At 44.8% G+C, this 20,942-nt stretch overlaps 1 long non-coding RNA gene across 4 annotated transcripts in view; it reads right to left on the reverse strand.

Annotated features, from left to right (window-relative positions):
- The window catches only part of LOC142010504 (uncharacterized), a 55,595-nt gene extending 35,173 nt beyond the window's left edge, over nucleotides 1-20,422 (reverse strand). For all 4 annotated transcript variants that reach the window (XR_012644817.1, XR_012644816.1, XR_012644818.1 and 1 more), the window contains exon 1: nucleotides 20,309-20,422. This is a non-coding gene — a long non-coding RNA (uncharacterized LOC142010504). The remainder of the gene's footprint in view (nucleotides 1-20,308) is intronic.
- Between the last annotated feature and the right edge of the window lie 520 nt (nucleotides 20,423-20,942).

The raw sequence follows: 20,942 nt of genomic DNA on the forward strand, positions 1-20,942 counted from the left end.
GGACGGCGGTGTTGGACACTCTGTCCTTCCATGATATTCCAAGGATGCGCCTGAGGCAGCGCAAGTGAAAGACATTCAGCCTCTTTTCCTGGCGGGCGTGCAGGGTCCAAGACTCGCTGCTGTAAAGGAGGGTGCTGAGGATGCAGGCTCTGTAGACTTGCATTTTGGTGTGGGTGTACAACTTGATGTTATTCCACACTCACTCGCTGAGTCTGGACAGAGTTGTGGCTGCTTTTCCGATCCTCCTATTTAGCTCAGACTCCAATGACAGGGTGTCAGTGATGGTGGACCCAAGGTAAATGAACTCATGGACGACCTCTAACAAATAGTTGCCAATGCTGATTGATGGAGGTTCAGCAACATCCTGAGCCAAGTACATTTGTCTTCTTTAAGCTGATGGAAAGCCCGAAGTCCTTGCATGCTTTGGAGAACCAATCCAGCAGTTTCTGAAGCTGGTCTTCTGTGTGTGACACTACAGCAGCATCATCTGCGAACAGCAAATCTCTGATGAGGACTTCCTGCACCTTGGATTTAGCTTTCAGCCTTGCAAGATTAAAGTTTCCCATCAGATCTTCTGTGCTAAAAGATGTCCTCTGTTGAAGATCCAAAGGCGTGTTTCAGGAGGAGCGCAAAGAAGATCCCGAACAATGTCGCAGCAAGGATGCATCCTTGTTTGATGCCACTCCTGATGCTGAAAACATCCGATAATGTGCCGTCATATTGGATGGTTCCTCTCATGTCTTCGTGGAAAGACTGAATCATCTTAAATAACCGTGGCAGACAGCCTATCTTGTGGAGTAGTTTGAACAGTCCATCCCTGCTGACCAAGTCGAAGGCCTTGGTCAGGTCAATGAAGGCAATATAGAGTGGCTTCCTCCGCTCCCTGCATTCCTCCTGCAGCTGCCTCAGAGAAAAGACCATGTCAATGGTAGATCTCTCTGCATGGAATCCGCACTGTGATTCGGGATACACCCTCTCAGCAATCTTCTGGTGTCTGCCGAGGATGACGCAAGCGAACAGTTTACCAGTGATGCTTAGGAGGGAGATTCCACGGTAATTGTTGCAGTCACTTCTGTCTGCTTTGTTCTTATACAAGGTTATGATATTAGCGTCGCACATATCCTGTGGAACCTCTCCCTCTCTCCAGCACAGGCACAGTAGCTCATGTAGGGGTTCTAGGAGAGTGTCTGTGGCACACTTGATTACCTCTGGTGGTATACCATCCTGACCAGGGGCCTTTCCTACTGCAATACTGTCGATGGCTTTCTTCAGTTCATCCACAGTTGGTTCCTGGTCCAGTTCGTCCATTACTGGTGGAAACTCGACGGCATCGAGGGCTGTATCAGCCACAATGTTCTTGCGTGAGTACAGCTCGGAGTAGTGCTCGACCCAGCGCTCCATCTGTTTGACTTTGTCAGCAATGACTTCACCAGATTTGGATTTCAGAGGTGCCATCTTGTTCTGGGTGGGTCCTAATGCCTTCTTGATGCCCTCGTACATTCCCCTGAGATTACCAAAGTCAGCACTGGTCTGGATGCTGCTGCATAGCTGGAGCCAGTAGCTGTTGGCACAGCTCCTGGCCATCTGCTGCACTGTTTTTCTGGCTGCTCTGAGTGCTTGCAGGGTACTCTGGCTCGGCAAGCATGTGTACTCCAGGAGTGCAGCGCGCTTCTTTTCGATGGCTGGAATCATCCCATCGGAGTTAGCTTCGAACCAGTCATTTGTGTTTCTGGCTCTTCTTCCAAACACCGACAAGGCTGTGTTGTAAATTGTATCCCTCAGATGCTGCCATCTGGATGTCACATCGGCACCCCCAGGGCTGCTGCGCAGGTTCTCCTCGAGGGTCTCTCTGAACTTTTCAGCTCTCTCTGAGTTTGCTGTCTTTCTGGCATCAGTGCAGGGCCTTCCAGTTGGTTTAGAGTGGTACAGCTTCTTGGGAATCACCTTGAGTTTGGAGCAAACTAGCAAGTGATCTGTATCGCAGTCAGCACTATGATAGCTGCTTGTCAGAAGGACATTTTTGAGGTTATCATGTCTAGCGATGACCATGTCTCGTTGCTGCCAGTGTTTCGAGCGTGGGTGTCTCCACGACACTCTATGCTGTGGCTTGGTTTGGAAAAATGTGTTTGTGATGCACAGATTGTGGTATGTGCAAAGTTCGAGAAGATGCTGTCTGTTTTCATTCATTTTTCCCACACCGAAGCGGCCTAAGCAGGAAGGCCATGAGTCATGATCGGCTCCAACTCTTGCATTGAAGTCACCCAAAATGTAGAGTTGTTCGCGAGCAGGTATTTCCACTATGGCAGCACTAAGCACGTCATAGAACTTGTCTTTTACTTCCAGTGCAGCGTACAGGGTTGGAGTGTAAGCGCTGATCAGGTGGACAGGACCGGTGCAAGTTTGAAGTATGACCTAAAGGAGTCTTTCTGATCCGCCCATGACTAACTCCACCATTTGTAGAAGGGTGTTTCTGATGGCGAAGCCAACACCATGCTCCCTGGGTTCGTCTTGGGCTTTACCCTGCCAGAAAAAAGGTGTAGTCCTTTTCCTTTAGAAATCCCGAATCTGCAAGTCACATCTCTTGCAGAGCAGCAATGTCAACTTGGAGCCTCTTCAGTTCCTCATTGATGACAGCAGTCTTTTGGGTGTCACTGATGTCCTGAAGATCTTCAGTCAAACTGGCCAGCATGGTCCGCACATTCCAGCAAGCAAGCTTAAAACTTTGATGGTTTCCTTTTCTTGTTGATTTTCTTATTAGTTTGCCTGGTGCTCAAATTTCAGTCACTTGTCAGGTTTGGGAACTTTAAGCCTCACACACCCAGTGAGGCAGGTGAACTGTGGCGGGACAGCACCCTTCTGGCTGGGGCCTGCCCAGCTTGAGGCAGGCGGTGACTGTCCAGTGAGATGCGATGATCTCCCCCACTGCTGAAGGCAACCCCTGGCACTCGTTCTCTACGCCAATCAAGCAAGAGCTTATAACCGGTATCTGTTACCTCCTGTGTTGGTTCAACACTGTTAAGCGATGCTGGAGTACCTCTCCAGGCATGAGCCTGGGCAATTTTTGGGACCCAGGGCTGCCCAGACGCTAGTGTTCCCCTCTTGGCTTTACTGATGTAGTCCAAAGGAGAGGATAACCTCTACGTCTGGCACCAGCTCAGCTTCAGGAGTTGCCGAGTCAATGCCAGAAGTTGGCACAGAACCGCCTTAGGGCTCCCCTCCAGATTTTCTGTCAGGGTTTACTCCCTTAGCCTTGCTCCTTCCCAGGATAACCCACAAGGCAGTGGGGCATGGAGAATGTGGGTAACGATCCCACTACCTCTTGCACCTCCCTGGCACCACGTGTCCCCAAAGCTCCCTGTGGCCTGACAACTTCCTCCCCTCCCCAGGACCCTCCTCCCCACCCCCTGCCTCCCATCAGCTACCATCACCCCAGATCCACCCTCCCTGCCCCCTTGTCCCCCATCCACTCCCATGTCCCCCCACCTCATCACCCTGCCCCCTATCAGCTCTCAACACCTTCAGATCCCCCTTCCCCCAGCCTCTCCGCACCTGGCCGCACACTGCTGCAGCCCCACATCCTCCAGGAAGGTGCCGATCTTGCGACCCAGCCACGCCCTGGGTCCCTGCCAAACCTACCGACTCTTCTTCTGGCTGCGGCTGCCCCTGGAGCCCCACAGAGCTGCTGCGGGATGCGCATGCAGGGATCGCAGGACTGGGACTGGAAGCCCAGGCAATCTGAGCTGGGTTTGCCACCACCAGCTTCTGTGGGTGCTGCCATCCACACAGCCGTACCTCATGCCCCCAAACCACATGCCCACCACCGACACCCCTCGGTCTCGTCCCCTCGCCTCCCACACTTTCCCAAGCCCACTTGCGTCCCGCTGCCCATGCTGCACCCTGGGGGCGGCGGGTCCCTCAGCTCCAGCCAGCAGTTGGGAAACACCGCCACTGTAACCATCTTGCTGCCCCTTACCCCTGTAGAAGTAACTAGCTCCCTCTAAGCTCCCCCTCTAAACTCCCCTCTCAAAACTCCCTCCTGTTAGCAACCTCCCTGGTCGCTTGCCAGCAGGGTTTAAAAAGCTCTGGCCTTCCTGAGAGCCCTTCCCTCTGACTACTGCTCAGCCAATTGGCACGCAGAGTTTAGATTTCAAACCTAAACCTAATCAAGGCTAACAGCTTCCAACTGCCATCCTGAGCACATGGCCCTTCAAACAAACAGACCACTCAGCACTCCAAACACCAAACAAACAGACAAACACAGGCCCAGAACCCCCAAACCCAGACACCCACACACTCCAGAGAGCCACTTACCCAAAGGTGCTGTAGGTTGCCCCTTCCTTCCCCAGGAAAGCCCCTCTCAAAACTCCCTCCTGTTAGCAACCACCCTGGTCGCTTGCCAGCTGATTCCACAACATCCCTTGGAAGCCCACTTAAGAGCTTAACTACCTTTATTGTTAGAAAAAATTTCCTAAAATCTGGTCTATATCTCCTTTGCTTCCCACTAAGTCCTTTTAGTCCTTGTTCCACTTTCAGTGGACATGGAGAATCATAGACTCATAGAGTACTAGAACCGGAAAGGACCTTGAAAAGTTACCAAGTCCAGTCCCCTGCCCCCACGGCAGGACCAAGCACTGTCTAGACCACTTCCGATAGATGTCTATGCCAGCCTGCTCTTAAATATCTGCAGTGATGGAGATTCCACAACCTCCCTAGGCAAGAGTAACAAATCTGAATTGATCTATTGGGCTACGTCTACACGTGCACGTTACATCAAAATAGCTTATTTCGATGTAGCGACATCGAAGTAGTCTATTTCGATGAATAACGTCTACACTTCCTCCAGGGCTGGCAACGTCGACGTTCAACTTATACTTCCTGTTCTTCCTATTCAGGCCTATGTCTATACTGCTGCGGAAGATTGACCCACTCCATGTCGATCTTCCAGGGTTTTGTTTCATGAATGTGCAAAATGGCGCTTTCCAGGGTCAAAGTCAACTCAAACTCCTCATGAGTGGTGAGGATTAAGGAAGGTCAATGGGAGAAATGGTCCCATTGACCTTCTTCCACATAGACAGTCATTGAAGCTGACTGCTCATAAGTCAGTTCTAGCTATGCAATTGTGTAGACATAGCCTAGGTCTCCTATTTCTTGTATTGTGTACAGACAGCTAAGATATTTAGTAGGTTTCCCTACTGATTACCCTCTTGTTGTTCCTACGACCTTATTGAGAATTTCCATGTTCTCCCCACCCACCTTCTGTCAACATGTAGCCTGTTTTTTTTTTTCTACTTCTTAGCTGTGGGCTTGTGTCACCTACACCTAACTTAGCTGAAAGGCCTCATCATTAAATTGGCAAGTTGATGTGTGAAGATGCTCCATCACTTCTTGATAAACTGGACCCCAATTTCTCCCCAGAATACCTAATATAGCTTTACTTCCCTTGTGGTGTGGTCCACACCTGTAAAGGAGGGGGACAGCTATCACCAAATATAGGGGAATATGAAGCTCACCTCATATTTTAAGCAAAGTCCATGGGCTGATGCTCATCAGCAATGGTCTGAACATCACCAGCCCTATGTATGCAAACAACACCTGACCATGAAAACTTCTGACCATGCATACACATGAACATAGCTCAAGTCAAATACCCATAAAGCAGCAGCTTTGGTAGTTTGAAAAATGGAATAAGTTAATCAGCCCATTAATTCAAGCATTTCATAAAATCCGCCGTCTTTGAACTTGTTGGATGTTTAAATACTTGCTTAAAGTTACAACTGGTAAAATTTAAAATCAGTATGTAAATAGGTAACAACAAATTAATACTCAGAGGGTGAGACATATTATCTGATGTTAACAAAATGCCCTGAGTGCAAGTCACTGGGTGGAGTACAAGGGTACCTTAAAGTATTGATCCTGACATGGTTCCGTGCAAGTGAATCCCCTGTGCTGACGGCAGCTCTGAACACACACTGGCCTTTATCAACCACTGAGAGCCAAAACTGCAGCACTGTTGAGGTGAATCCCAAACTCACTTTTATTTCTGTGGGCACACCCCCTTCCCCAGATAGACTGGCACAGGGGAGTGGAAGGAGAGCAGTGGAGTGTCACACAATAAACACATCTATATATTTGTAGGATTGGCTGAGCACTGCAAGGATGTCTCCTGTAACACATAGGCCACGTCTACACGTGCACGCTACTTCGAAGTAGCGGCGCCAACTTCAAAATAGCACCTGTCACGGCTACACGTGTTGGGCGCTATTTCGAAGTTGAAATCGACGTTAGGCGGCGAGACGTCGAAGTCGCTAACCCCATGAGGGGATGGGAATAGTGCTCTACTTCGAAGTTGAACGTCGAAGTAGGGCACATGTAGACGATCCGCATCCCACAACATCGAAATAGCGGGGTCTGCCATGGCGGCCATCAGCTGAGGGGTTGAGAGACGCTCTCTCTCCAGCCCCTGTGGGGCTCTATGGTCATCATGTGCAGCAGCCCTTTGCCCAGGGCTTCTGGCTGCTGCTGCGGCAGCTGGGGATCCACGCTGCATGCACAGGGTCTGCAACCAGTTGTCAGCTCTGTGGATCTTGTGTTGTTTAGTGCAACTGTGTCTGGGAGGGGCCCTTTAAGGGAGCGGCTTGCTGTTGAGTCCGCCCTGTGACCCTGTCTGCAGCTGTTCCTGGCACCCTTATTTCGATGTGTGCTACTTTGGCGTGTAGACGTTCCCTCGCAGCGCCTATTTCGATGTGGTGCTGCCCAACGTCGAAGTTGAACGTCGATTTTGCCAGCCCTGGAGGACGTGTAGATGTTATTCATCGAAATAGACTATTTCGATGTAGCGTGCACGTGTAGACGTAGCCATAGACTGTTCCACCAGCAGGTTGGTGCAAAGTGGCTATTCTGCCTCTGAGGATCCATGCCTGTGTGCATTTGTCATGGGAAGAGGATTTTTTTTAATTGCATTAATTTTTTAGGAAAAAAATAACTAAAACTGTCTGACAGCTCTGAGGGATACCTGAGTATTTTAAATGTTGATGGGTCACTCAGCTGTAAGCTTGTACTGTAGTAAGAAAGAGAAGCGTCTGGTCCAACTGGTCTTTCTATTGGTATTGCCTACAGATTTGAGTTACTCTTAGAAGTGAAGGTCTCATGCCTTCATTTTGACTTGGGGAAGGGATAGATCAGTGGTTAGCACATTGACTGTGTAAATCCAGTGTTGCAAGGTCAGTCCTTGAGGGAGCTGTTCTGTGTGTTTTTATTTAAAAAAAAATCTGAGGGGTGGCAATAGGTCCTGCTGTAAGTGCAGGGGACTGGACTTGATGACCTCTCAAGGTTCCTTCCCATTCTATGAGAAAGGTATAACTCCATGTTTCATGGAAGACAGTTTCTGAATCCCATGCAAATCAGCGGATACACTCTTCCCAACTTTTTGGAAGCAGAAGCATTTCTGAAAATGCAGCAATAAATGTTGATCTCACAATGGAACATTCATAGTTAATATATTTAAATTTCATTGCAACAGTAGCCAATTACCATGGAGTAAGAAAGCAGTTTCAATCTGATATATAGCGCTTAAATTAATATACTGTCACACAGCACAAACCACCGAAGGCCAGAAGATAAATTAAACATTAATTATGGTTCCACAAGACAACCATCATTACTGAAAGAGGGCAGCATACTAATAAAGTTTAGTGCTACTGTACAAATACAATTGTGCTGCTGTCACAATGTGATTGGAAGTCACATTTTAGTCTAGTCAGCAAAGGCATACAGAGACACCTGTTACTCTTGAGTTTCATGAGAAAGAACTAGCACTCCAAATATCTCACTGTATACCTAGTCAGCAGCTTCTAGTTATTCTAGAAAGCCCCACCATGGAACTGAATGTATAAATCAACAGAACTGGGACAAGCCCAGAACCTTGAATATCACAGATAGGTTCAGATTTGAATTTGCTCCTATTTTTGGCCTCAAATCTGATTGAAGCTTAAAGGTGTGAATTGTCTAGACACCCTGTCAAATCAACCATCCTTGCAAGATTTCAGGATTGCAGAAACAGCTTGATGTCTGCTGAGCTTGCACGATTTCTAACACTTGACACCTGTCATGTGAACAGTTTGATATATTTTGTCATTGGCATTTGTTTTGACCTCAAAACCTAACCCTGGTTTAAACATAGGGTCTGATTCTCCACGTCTTGCATCTTATGGAGCCATTTACACCACAACAAAGTGGGTGTAAAATGTTGCCATGCTAATTTGGTAGTATTTTACATCATCTTGGCACAGATCTAAGCAATGACACAGCCATTCACAATTGACAGGTAATAGGACAGCTACAGTAACTGTACATTACACAGATTTTACAGAAAGCATTGAAAGAGAACCCTTAACAGCAATTACTTTACATTCTTCCTCTTTCCCTCTCCCACAACAACAGTTGAGGGAACAGGTTGGAATGAACATGGAAAACAGTGGAGACTCAGGTTCCTAATCTGAACCCCAACATTGCTGCCTCTGCCTGGTAAATAGGAAAACCATTCCTGTTCACTCTGTCTATCACTGCTGGCTGGTGACCAAGCCACATACTTTGACCTACTCCCATGCTCAAGCAATGGGATACTTGTCAAACTAAGGATCAAGCCTTATGTCTATTACTCTGTAATCAACCCGTTCCTCTTCTATGATTTATTTAGTGAGGATGATATTTATGACCTCTTCACTGGAGTTGGGCAAAGCAAATTATTTTTGTTTTGCAAGATTTCACTTTGTATTTGAGGCAAAGGAGTATGTTATGGATCTGATGACTGGCTTGTCTTTTCTCAGTTACTCATGTCAATAACCAGGCAACTGTTTTTAAAAAGTGCTCATTGGAATAATTTCAGTGGTGATTAAGAAAGTGCAAATGTGATAAACATAAGCCAATGAAAGTAAGTCATTGACAAAAATGGGTTAATAACAAATAATGCTCCTATGTGATTATTACAATGGAACTATCACTCCAGTTCTGAACTCAAGGGGAATGGTCCAGTGGCAAACTTCCTAAGCACAAAAGTAATCTGATCATTTAAATATCCAAAATAGCAAAAAATTAAAACTACGTTATCATTGTGGTCCATATGTTAATATTTCATTCAATTTTATTATACTGTATCTCTCAACTTGCAGTATCAGAACAGATCTTTGTGAGAGAGAAATGGTTGCCTTTCTATTTATTTATTACGTACGTATCGGTTCATTAGGATCTAGGAAGATGTAAAAATGAAGCTAGGAGGAAAATGAGTCAGTGACTAAAATGAAAACAATTACCAATTTTATATTCTTGGTGACAACCCCATTTTCTTTAGCATTCTAGGCAATGGCTCTTCATTTGTTAAAAATGGGAACTAACACATTACAGTTCCTGGAAACTAGTAAAGCCAGATTATACCAGCCCACATTCAGAGTGCCAGCAAAATTTTTGAAAGGATTGCTTCCAAAGACTACATAATATAAGCTCGAAGTAACAGAATTTGTTCTGAAAACCTTCTCCATGAAGGGAAAGGATATTACTTCTCATCTCAACTAATTTTTGAAGACTTGTTTAATCCATGATCTAATGGATTTATTTTGGCAGGGTGGCTGTTCATTTGTTTTTCCCTGGGGAAGGTGGGAAAGCAGTGATCGGAACAGATTTTAAAATGCGAAGATCTGTTTCAATATATTCCTTGGAATGTGTTCAGGGGCACAGATGTTTCTTATAATTGTTAGTTATAACTTAAGGTAAATCAGTTTTGGTAAATTAGAAGTCTGAGTTTTACATTGGGTGCCTATTAAATCTCTCTTCTGCTGGCCCTTTTATATCCAGCTTTATACAGCATATCTATTACTGGAACACTCATAAAATATAGCACACACATAAGTAGCTAGATAGTTGGATAACCTATAAATAATGTAGACACTTCCCTGCTTCCTCCACAGGGAAGCTGTTTCTTCAAGAACACAAGGCATTCACCCATTTAATACAGTAAAGTTCATCTAATGGAAGAACGGATGTGCTTGTTGCACATCAAACATTCCCTGTGGTTCTCCCATAATGCTTAATGATAAAGTTATGTCACTCATGCCTCTGAAGAAAGCTCTTCATCTCCCCCACAATATGGTGAAGAACTGAACTAGTCAGCATTAGAATACGACTTTGAGCACTGATTGCCCCTTGTTTGTGCAGTGGTAGTGCTTAGAAAGCACAGCTGGGAACCAGGGAACTTCACATGGAGATAACAAAGGCCATTCTTGCACTGAAGAGCTTACCATCTAAGTAAAGCCTTTTCTTTTTCTTCTGTGTTGCAATCATGCATCAGTGTACATCATTAAACAGGTACAACCGCCACACAAAAAGAAACAGGCAAATCCCATGGTACAAACAGAGTGCTGGATTGGGTTATAATACTGCTAAATGCTTTCTGCAAACATGCCTTGCTATGGCCACAAATGCTGCCTTGTGACTCTGCAACTTTTTCTTTATTTCTTTGTGTTCCCTCTCTTATCTGTCATTCTCTTCCCTCCACGTGGTTGTTCACACACGCACCCTTTCTTTGAGCTCTCAGTATTTTTCATGTAGTTTGAACAGAAGCGGAACGCTTGCTGCTGTTCCAACTTCCCCGGTGTACCTTTGACTTCAGGGAACATCAGTGTTAAGGGGTGGAAATTTGGTCCCTGTGAGTTTCCCCTGCCCTTGAACTTCACATGCAGTGCACTTGTCCTGACTTTTGTTTTTGCCAATGAGTGCTTTTGAGGAGCGGTGTCTGTTGCCGTAGGGCTGGGGGGCACTGCCAGTTTGGGAAGAGGCTATTTTCAGCACATTTATATACCTCTTTCATATTCTAGTAACTGAATGTGTCTGTTGTTGATACCTTTACCATTTAAATAATGATTAAATTGTTATGAACTCCATAATTACATGAATTACAAGTTATTAAAATCATTGACATCATCTACAAGCTATCTTCAGTAATGTGCCAGTTTAAAGACATTATGTCTCATTATAGATTTCTGGATGAAACTTTCAGCAATCTTGTTTACATCTAGCTCCCTGATATACTCTTGGTGTATGTTCAGGACAGCTATACTTTTCATTTTTGTCTGTCCCATTGATTCAAGAAGCGTTGGAGATAATTTTGAAGTCTTCTGAAGATGAAGAACGAGTTCAAGATGATACAAGCATTGTGACAAAGATTCAGATGAATTTGCAGTATTCTGGAAACAGAACGCCGCCAGAGTACTGCAGTACTCCAAGATCTCTTTCCTGATGGGTAACAGCTAATTTAGGTGGATATTTGGTAGCAGGAATTCTATTTTGCCCTGTGCATTACTTTGCATTTCACACGAAATTTCACATCCCATTCTGTTGCCAAGTCACCCAGTTCTAGAACTCTTTGCAGTATCTTTTGGGCTTTGCTATCTTGAGTAAGAACATAAGAACATAAGAATGGCCATACTGGGTCAGACCAAAGGTCCATCCAGCCCAGTATCCCGTCTGCCAACAGTGGCCAATGCCAGGTGCCCCAGAGAAGGAGAACAGAAGACAATGATCAAGTGATTTATCTCCTGCCATCCATCTCCTGCCCTTGTACTGAAGGCCAGGGCACCATACTTTATCCCTGGCTAATAGCCATTTATGGACCTAACCTGCAAAAATTTATCGAGCTCTTTTTTAAACCCTAATAGAGTAATTTTGTATCATCTGCAGATTTTCCACCTCACCCTTTACACCTTTTTACAGGTCATTTTCAAATACAGTACAGGCCCCCTGATTGATCCCCTGACTGACACCACTTCCTTCTCTGCATTCTGAAAATGGACCATGTATTCCTACTCTTTGTTTCCTGTCTTTTAACAGGAGTGCCTAGGAATGCTGTCAGGATCATCAAAGGATCCTAAATGTAATTTAATGGCAAGTCTTTGTTGATAATATCTTCACCCCACTCCCTCTGTTACACAACAAACCCCCTGCTCCAAGAGGAGAAGTTGTTGGCAGCACAAAGCTGAGACCATTGAACATTCAGGCTCTGCTCCTGGGTGCTAAGAACCCACAATAAGTTTCCATGGGCAGCTGAGCCCCAGAATACGAACAGAGTAGGCCCCTACAGTGAGGTGACTGAGTGCTCTACTAGAGTTTTTAGTTTTCTGTTACCTTTGTCCAGCTTCTGAAAGAAAGTTGCTGCACTGAGCATAAAGCGGAATGCCACAGGACAAAGAGGTCAACTTGGCCGCTCTTTTTACGCATCCGGAGCAAGACTGTCAGCTGGTTTAAATCAGTGTAGCTCAACTGACTTCAGTATAGCAGAGTCTAAGGATCTGACCATAACCATGACAGTGTTCATTGAAATCCTGCACAAGACTTCAGACAGAAACATCACATTTCTTTCCATCAACAGTTGCTTTTTGCCTGGTGCAGAGAGAAGAAGTCTCATAAGACAACACCTTCTTATTATGATATTGCAGTAATATTAATATACTAGTAGCAGTCAGATATTCTCATCACAGTCTAACTGAGCTAAATACTTAAAAAAAAACAGTACTGAAACACAATCCTCTCTACTCCCCTGCAATAGACTCTTATTGGTCAACAGATTCAATTGCACGTAAATTAATCAAGATGGAGAAGTTCATTGATATCTTTCAGTGCAAGTTAGGTGCCTATCATATGGGTCTCTGAAAATCTGTCTTTGTATTCTCTTGACAATTAATGTCTTTTTGTCAGAACTCAGGAAAACTGTTGGCAAAAGTTCGATTATATAAACCCATAGCAGCAAAGTAGACTATTTCCTCAGCTCTATTGTGAGGCCCACCATGAAACTGCCAGCACGAAAGGGAATATTTTTTCTGTATATTGTCAACAACTCTCATCTGTTTGTTCTTAAAGAGAATGCTCCCATTATCATATGATGAACTGCTTTCTTTAGAAAGGTTCTTCCTATTTCTCCAGCAGTATCTCTCTCTATCTACAGCAACTGAAAGTGTTAGAACCACTGCAGTCTTATTCCCTGTGTGATCATGCAGAATAGATTGAGAAGAAATTATAATTATGCCCCCTCAGTTTTGATCTGTCTGTTATTCTACAGATATTTTTCAAAGTTCCATAGGAGTTTTGACTATCAGCTCTAGAATGGTAACAGTAGAGAAACCCACTAAGTCTGCAATATTCCAAAGGGTCTTTTGAGTCTTCTAAGGATTGCTTAAATATATGTTTCACTGCACATAAAACATGATCCTTTTAAACACAGGAATACCCATTTTTAAACTCAAAAATAAAAAGAAGTATCTGTTTTGTTTAATTTGCGTCCCAGAGCTTTTAATGTGGGAACTTTGTTAGATTGCCTTTAATTTAGGTCCTATATGCCCTGGCTTCTCAGAGGATTAATTATATGTGAGGCCATTTTCCTTCTCAGACCTCTGAACAATCCTAAATTCATTAATTAAGTGGTGTAACATTTAGGATTATACTATTGCTATGTACGGTTTGCATTGCAGAAGTGCCTAGAGGCCTCAGCTAGGCTCCACCATTGTGCTAGGCAATTTATACACAAAAAACAAATTACAGTCCTGGTCCAAAGAGTTTATAATTGAGGCAGATGGTCAGGAAAGAGGGAAGTTTACTGTTACTGGGCCAGATCCTTAACTGGTTTAGATTATAGCATTGCATTGACTTCAGTCTGCTGATTTGTCCCAGTTGAGGATATGGATCTAAATAGCTTCCTTTTTTGCAGCTGAGAATGGATTTGTTTATCTTAAAATCTGGTTGCTGAGTAGAAATGTGTGAAACAACTATTTGTTATATGCATAATTTTAAAAGCCCCATTGGCTTTCTGTAGGGCCTAGCCTCCTGAGTCAATTGGGTGCTTTAACAAGTTTTACTCCCTGTCTACTCACATACCAGAAGTCATGATGTCTAATCTTGCCTCTGTCTTTAACTTGGGGTATAGCTTTAGGCAGACCACAATGCCACTACTTCTGTTTGGCCATCTGTAAAATAGGGATCAAAATATTTAACTCCTTATGAGGTAGATGTGTATAAACATTAATTAATGTTTGTATGCTGCTTTAAAGATTTAAGGCGCTGTGAAAGTCTTAAGTGTTGCTGCTAACTGGGAAAAACCCTTTAGTTCATTGTAAATTACTGAAAATGAGAACTTGCGACCTTACACAATTGACCATTACAATGAAAAGATTTAGCATCTCCGACAGCCAGTAAATAACTTTTCATGGTGTTTGTCTGAGGTAGAGATGCTGATAGTTAACAGATTTCAAATCTGAGGTAAAATGGACTGAGTGTGGCACTACCATTGTCCTAAATTTAGACCTTATAAATTAAGTCCAGAGTCATGTTTGCTTTCAGTAAGAGATTGAAAAACAGTGTGTTGTCAAGCAAATTCAATAACTAACATATACACATTTAGAGTAACTTTCCAGATTTGCCTTTCCTTTGGAGCCTAATGCGCACGTCAATACACGAAGGCACTTTTTGTGAGGAGTTATCAGGGGACTTATCACCTTTCAAAAACAATCTGATGAAGTTCTACCCATGACCAGCTCTTTGACACTGAAAAACAGAACACATTAGACAAACTGAAATTATTAATAATTTGATCAAGATCATTCTTCAGCATCCTGTATGGACTTCTTGGTAAAATATTAAATGTTTACCAAAAAGGTCTGTCCTATTTAACATGTGTTCTCTCTCCATACCCATTTTCAAGCATGGTAAAAAGAAAACTAAAAGGACTGTCATTAAGACTTCAGACCACATCACATCCTCCCCAAGAGCTAAGAATTAGGGAAGCTCTCCAAGGGAATTCTGTTTCTCCCACTTCATTGTATCATTTCTAGGCTCCACAGGATGCCCGAACTGTCCAGTCTAACCATGACTCAACCAGATCCATTACCTTCCACCCCCAACCTGGCAGAATGGCTCTGGAGGGGGTCATACTCCTAGGAACTCCCTCAGTCTGGGGCTGTTGCTAAGGAGCTTTTTTTTATTTTAAAAAAGAGAGTTTCCCACCATGGAGAAAGCAGCACAGAAAGAAGAAGTACAGCTTTTGCCATGTGATCTTCTCAGGACAAGTGGAGAGCTGATGTGGCTCACAGCTCTGGCCATGGGTTGTCATCCCTCCACCCCGCACTCCATGGAGCTTCCTCTAAACGACCTGGGAAAAGAAGGTATAATGCCACAAACGTGAATATGCCTCTTCTTTCCATGTGTGAGGCCAGGCCCAACTACATGTGGATCATGGAGGCACAGGATGTCCCTTTATTTGCAGAATTTGATGTCTAAGTTTCATTTCAGACCCACATCTAATTAAGTCCCATAAAAATATCTTACATTTCTTAATTTGTCGGCTTCTTGTAATTGCCACAGCAAAACTTGGTAGAATATTTAAAGTACATAAATCTTAATTCTGATGGCAATTTTTGGGATCCATAAGAAAAAAATTATGGTGGATATTATTATAACTGGTAATTGATCCCAAAGTGTTTGTGTCTTTAATGGGACCTCAACTTCAGTGAAGTTAAACCATGCATAATTATTTTTCAGCAGCCATCTGAAAGGAGGTAGAATGTTGGTGTTTTCTGTATTTCTAAGAAGCCAATTATATTGAAATCTACTACAGATGTAGCTGTCAAGCTACTTATTAAATCACACAAATTACTGCTCACTCACTCACTAAAGCAATCCTAGATACGTAAACAGGCTAGGAAGGCCTTGTGAGTTTTCAGCTAGTTTTTAATCACCAACAAACAAACTAACAAACAAAACAACCAAGGAACAGAGTCAGAGAAAACAAAACAAACAGTACAAAACTGGTGCTTCTACATCCACAACTTGACCTACTGCACGTAAATATAAAAAACAGGAAAAGGATGCAAATGTGAAGTTGCATTCAGAATCAGAGCACATGGACACTCTTAAAATGGATGAAAGTCATGTCACTCACAGGCACACAGCTAACAGCAATCTTTTTTACCAGGCAGAACTGAGGAAAGAGTGCATGGGGCTATGCAATGATAGGTTCTTCTTTATAGCATTTTCATAGGAAATGATAAACATGATGGTTACATCCACACTAGAGAGTTTTGTAGACAAAATGGGGTTTTGGCAACAAAACTCATGGACCATCTATAAACAAAATGTGTTTTGTTGACAGAAACTATCAACAAAAAAGCCATGTAAATGCTCCACAGGGTGGGGGGGGGGTGCTTTTGTTGACAGAACAGATCAAAAGATTGAATTAATTTTATGTGAAGACACACTGTCAACAGAAGTTTGGCTGGAACATCTCGTCCAACAGTGACTTCTGTAGACAGATGCTTCCAGCGTAGACATAACCAAATAGTTTCTATCATCCTCTTACAAATTTACGTAAGTTTCAGCCCTAGTGAAATAATTTTAAGGCAGACTCTGGCTGCATGTACTAAAACAAAGGGGTCTCCCAGTCCTTCGTTTCAGCTGCTAAACCTTCCACAGCAAGAGAGGTGCTTTGTCAATAATTAGAACTGCTGAGCATACTTCTGGAGTCACTTTTCCGTCAAATGGCATTACAAGATTCTCGGCAGTGTCGGGACATATCACATTGTTAAGAGCATGTTGCTTAATTGCCCCGAACAATTTAATGGTGTATTATGCTTTAATGCAAACAATATATATAAAACAATTTGTCCCCAACTGATCCCATGTATGCACTCTTCCAAGAGCTGCACTTGGAGATGATATGGCTGTGTACAGATTCGCTCTCCCGCTCCCCACGGAAAGTCATTCAGTAGCCCCTGTGACATCATTCATTCTTTTTATGACCCTGCAGATGGTTCTCCATGGGGCCATGAGCGACAGTGGTGGAGGTGGCTGAGACTGGGCGTGTCGGCAAAGCGCATTACTGCTAGGCATCTGACCCTGCAAAGCGAAAGTTAAAAAGGTAATGCAATGTGGGATGTGGTATTTGTTCTGCAGATCCCATCTCCTTGTGCAGGGAACCCAGAGGCATTTATAGCCCACAAAGTCAAGGAACTGGGGAAAAAGAGTCTGAAGCTAATTCAGAGGCAAAGGGGCCTGGCTCCTTTCAGTCCTCTGGGATTTGAGGGCTGCTTTGTACACACCACCAGGATGGTCTGTAACATCCTGCATCCTTTACGCCAAACTCTCCAGTAAGTGTTCACAGCAAGGATCCAAATCAAAGACTCTACTGTCTTTAAAGACGCGTCTGTTGGAAGCTTAGATTACACATTTGCCATGAATTGGCAAAGCCCGTATGTCCCACAGCTTAAAAGGAAAAATATAGAATTCTCTGGGTACAAAGAATCTCGCGCTTCCAAAGAGACAAAGGTGAATAATTGCAGAGTCTGGAAGCCCTTCATCCAGGGCTGGCCAAAGCTATGACTTGGCACGACTACTGCTAAAGGGAAAATAAGCAAACCTTTCCTGTGTCTGAGTATGTGACATGCTTGCTTCTGTGTCCATTAAATCCTGCCACAAGAGTCCATCTCTGCCTGCTTAAAGTGCACATATTCCTTCTGAGTTGCTTGTACTGTCTTGGAGAGCATAGACAAAACCCACCCCCGCCTTCATTAACTCCATTAGATTCCCTTTGATCTCATATAAACTATGAGAAGAAGACCTAAGGCTTTGCTCTCCTTTTTAGACGTGCATAATTCCTATTTAAGTCAACAGGTGTTACATATACCTATGGAGAGGGAGCTATAGATGCTGTAATGTGTACTGCATTTTGACGTGTGTGTGCATGTATATATAATCACATACATACATATAAGGAGCTCTATCTATCTATCTATCTATCCCTAACCCTATATATATATATATATATATATATACACACACACCCCCGGGACTGGCTAGTAAGCGTGTGGAGGGAGGGAGCCAGCTGAGTACCAGCTTCCCTTGTTTTACCAAAAAGGCGCTATCTATATCAATATTGATATTGATATATCTGTATAAATATATAGATATAGATATACAAAAGGTAAATAAAGAAACGTGTGAATTGTGCAGTGCAGATCCAGATTCCCTGCCTGGCCTCCTTCAAAAGGTCCAGACCTGCAAGCTAGGTCTACCTCAGTTCATTCTGCACCTTGTGCTCCAATAATGCCCTTGAGTAGGAGCAGATCACAAGCAGAATACATGGGATCAGTAGCGGAAGGGACAGGCCGAGGACACCTAGGGGAGGCATTACACTATTTATTTGGGATGGTTTTACAGCCTTTCGTCCGTGAAGCGAAGGGTCTAGATTCCCATAAGTGCCAGTACACAGAGTTCCGATGGAGAGAAAATTAAATCACCTGTTAAAAATTACTCAGAATAGTTCTGTTACATATAAAAATGTCTGTCCTGCCAAGGCCGGTATGCTCCTAATCTCTTGAAGCAGCCTTACCTTTACAGTGAGGTTGATCTGCGGCTAGGAGAAGGTTCAGTTTCTCTTATCACTGGTTAGACTGGCAACTTCAAACTAAATCCTTTCACATTGTACACTTGGGTCCAAAGGAGGGGGAAAGCCTTACAGAAATCTCAGAAACCCCCGAAGGCAGGTGCAAATCCTACCAACAACACAATCTGCCCTATTGCCAAGGCCTACCTCCTGACGTTTGTGCCTGTGGGCTTGTCTACATTTGCAGGGTTTTTTTCGGGAAAAGAGAAACACTTTTTTCTGGAAAGGAAAAACCAAAATGTGGAGTGTTCACACTGCCATGCACAAAAAGGGGAGATAAAGAGGGCTTTGCTTTGAAAATAACTCCAGCTTTGTGAATGACTTTTGTCACCTGCCCTCCTTCAAGGTAGAAAAGGAAAAGGTGTGAACAAAGCATAGTGATTATTGGCTTATGTGAATGCTCCTTTTGCAATGCTGTGACTGGGCTTGTCTACACTGGGGTTTTTTCTTCCGAAAACCCTCTTTTTTCTGAAAACATACCTCCCCCCCCACAAAAAATCTCTTGTGTCCACACTGCAAAGCTTGGTATTCTGGAATAATAGGGTATTTAACTCAAATTAGTAGCTCCACGAAAACCAAGGGCTGCATCTATACTAGCAAGTCCTTTCAGAAAATCAGGCCCTCTCCTGTTAGAACAAGAAGAATGTCCACACACAAAATGCGCTCTTTCGAATTTGGCCCTTCTTCTTTTGGAAAAAAAAGCACATACATGCTCTGGGGCGCCTTTATTTGACAGAGCGCTTCTCCTGGTGCTGGATTTTTTTATCCCAGGCCCATTCTTTCGAAAGGCCAGGGGGCTGTGTGGACACTCTCTTTTGAAAGAGCAGACTGCTTTTTATGGGGTTTTTTGCATGTTGACATACTCTTTCAAAAGGAGATCTGCCAGAAGATAATCTTTGAACGCTCACCATAGTGTAGACACCGCCAACGACTTCTGCCAACCCCTCCCCTGTTCTATTTAGAAATTGACTCAGTGTGTATTAAGCAGAGGTAATTATGACTTAATTAGCCTCCAGGAAGGCTTGCTGTTATTTCAGAATTTGAGTCTCTAGGGCGGCAAGTACACTGCATTCTGTTTTGGAAGTGGAATGCAAATGAGTGAAATCAAAAATGTAAAGGAGGTGCAGATTTACATATCTTGTGCCTCCTTTGCATATTCTCAAGCAATCAAGCTTCTGGAGAGGCTTTTCCGGAACCAAAAACAGCTTTGTAGCTGGGGTTCCTTAGAAAACAAACCCTGTTTTTGAAAGAACCCTTCTTCCTGAAACAAAATAGGAAGAAGGGTTCTTTCAAAAATGAGGTTTGTTTCTGGAGGAACTCTGTCTCCATAGCTGTTTTTGCTTCCAGAAGAGCCTCTTCCAGAGGCGTGACCATATGAGAATCTGCAAATAAGGCTCACGACATGTAAATCTGTGCCTTATTTGCATTTTTAGTCTCACTCATTTGCATTCCGCTTCTGAAAGAGGAATGCAGTGTGGCCACAGTCCAGCTGTGAACACTCAGTTTGGAAATGCTCTTGTAATGTGACCACTCTTTCCAGAAACCAACGTATTTAGAGGTTAGAAGTCAAAATAAGTTATCTCTCAAAACCCTGCAGTGTAGACACAGCCGCGTGACAGCGATTTGCCGACTTCCCTCACTTCAGCCTTGAGACCTTAAAAAAAATACCCTGAAAAAATAGCATGCAGCGTAGACACAGCCTTGTGCATGAGCACAGCCTCCTGCGGCTGGGGAGAGGGAGCCAGCAGGGGGGGATTTCCCCGCACCCTAAGCTCTTGGCGGGCAGCCGGGGAGGGGGTTACCCACCCAAGCTAGGGCAGCTGTACCCCCGCCTACCCTTGTGGCCAGCGCAGGGCGGCGGCGATCTAGCCGTGGGGCGCACATCGTCCCGCAGAAGCGATGCCCTCCCGCTGCACGTCACTGCCTTACGTGGCGCCCGGCCGCTGTCCCCAAGGGAAGCGACAGGACCAGGTGGGGGGGCGGGGAAGAGGGAGAGCGAGGCAGGCGCTCGGAGTGTGAGCCGCGAGGGGGGCGGGGCGCCCAGCTCCGTTCCGCCCCCCCCCCCCCCGGCTCCACAGGGCCTGGAGCGCCTGCCCCGCCGCAGCCTCTAGGGGGCGCCGCCGGGCACGGAGCAGCTCCAACCCCATCGGCTGCCGCGGGCAAACCAGCTACCCCGCTCCGCGCGCGCCCGCGCAGCTGCTGTCCCGGGGCTGCCCGCTGGCCAGAGCGGAGCCGGACGGACACGGGGAGGCGGCCTGGCCGCGCCCCTCCCTTCCCCTCCCCAGGCAGAAGCGGCGGCCGTGTGTCGGCTCAGCACCTGGGCAGGCTGCTGCGGCCGCTCCCTGCTGCGCTCACCAGGGAGGGGGCGGGGGCCTGCCAAAGCGCAGCCGGCGTGGATCCGAAGGGGCTATTTGTGGGATCGATCCCACCTCCCCCGACCCCGTTTCCAGCCCCGCTAATGGCCGCGGGA

The sequence above is a fragment of the Carettochelys insculpta genome, chromosome 3 (genome assembly GCF_033958435.1).
Source record: "Carettochelys insculpta isolate YL-2023 chromosome 3, ASM3395843v1, whole genome shotgun sequence".
NCBI lineage: Eukaryota > Metazoa > Chordata > Testudines > Carettochelyidae > Carettochelys > Carettochelys insculpta.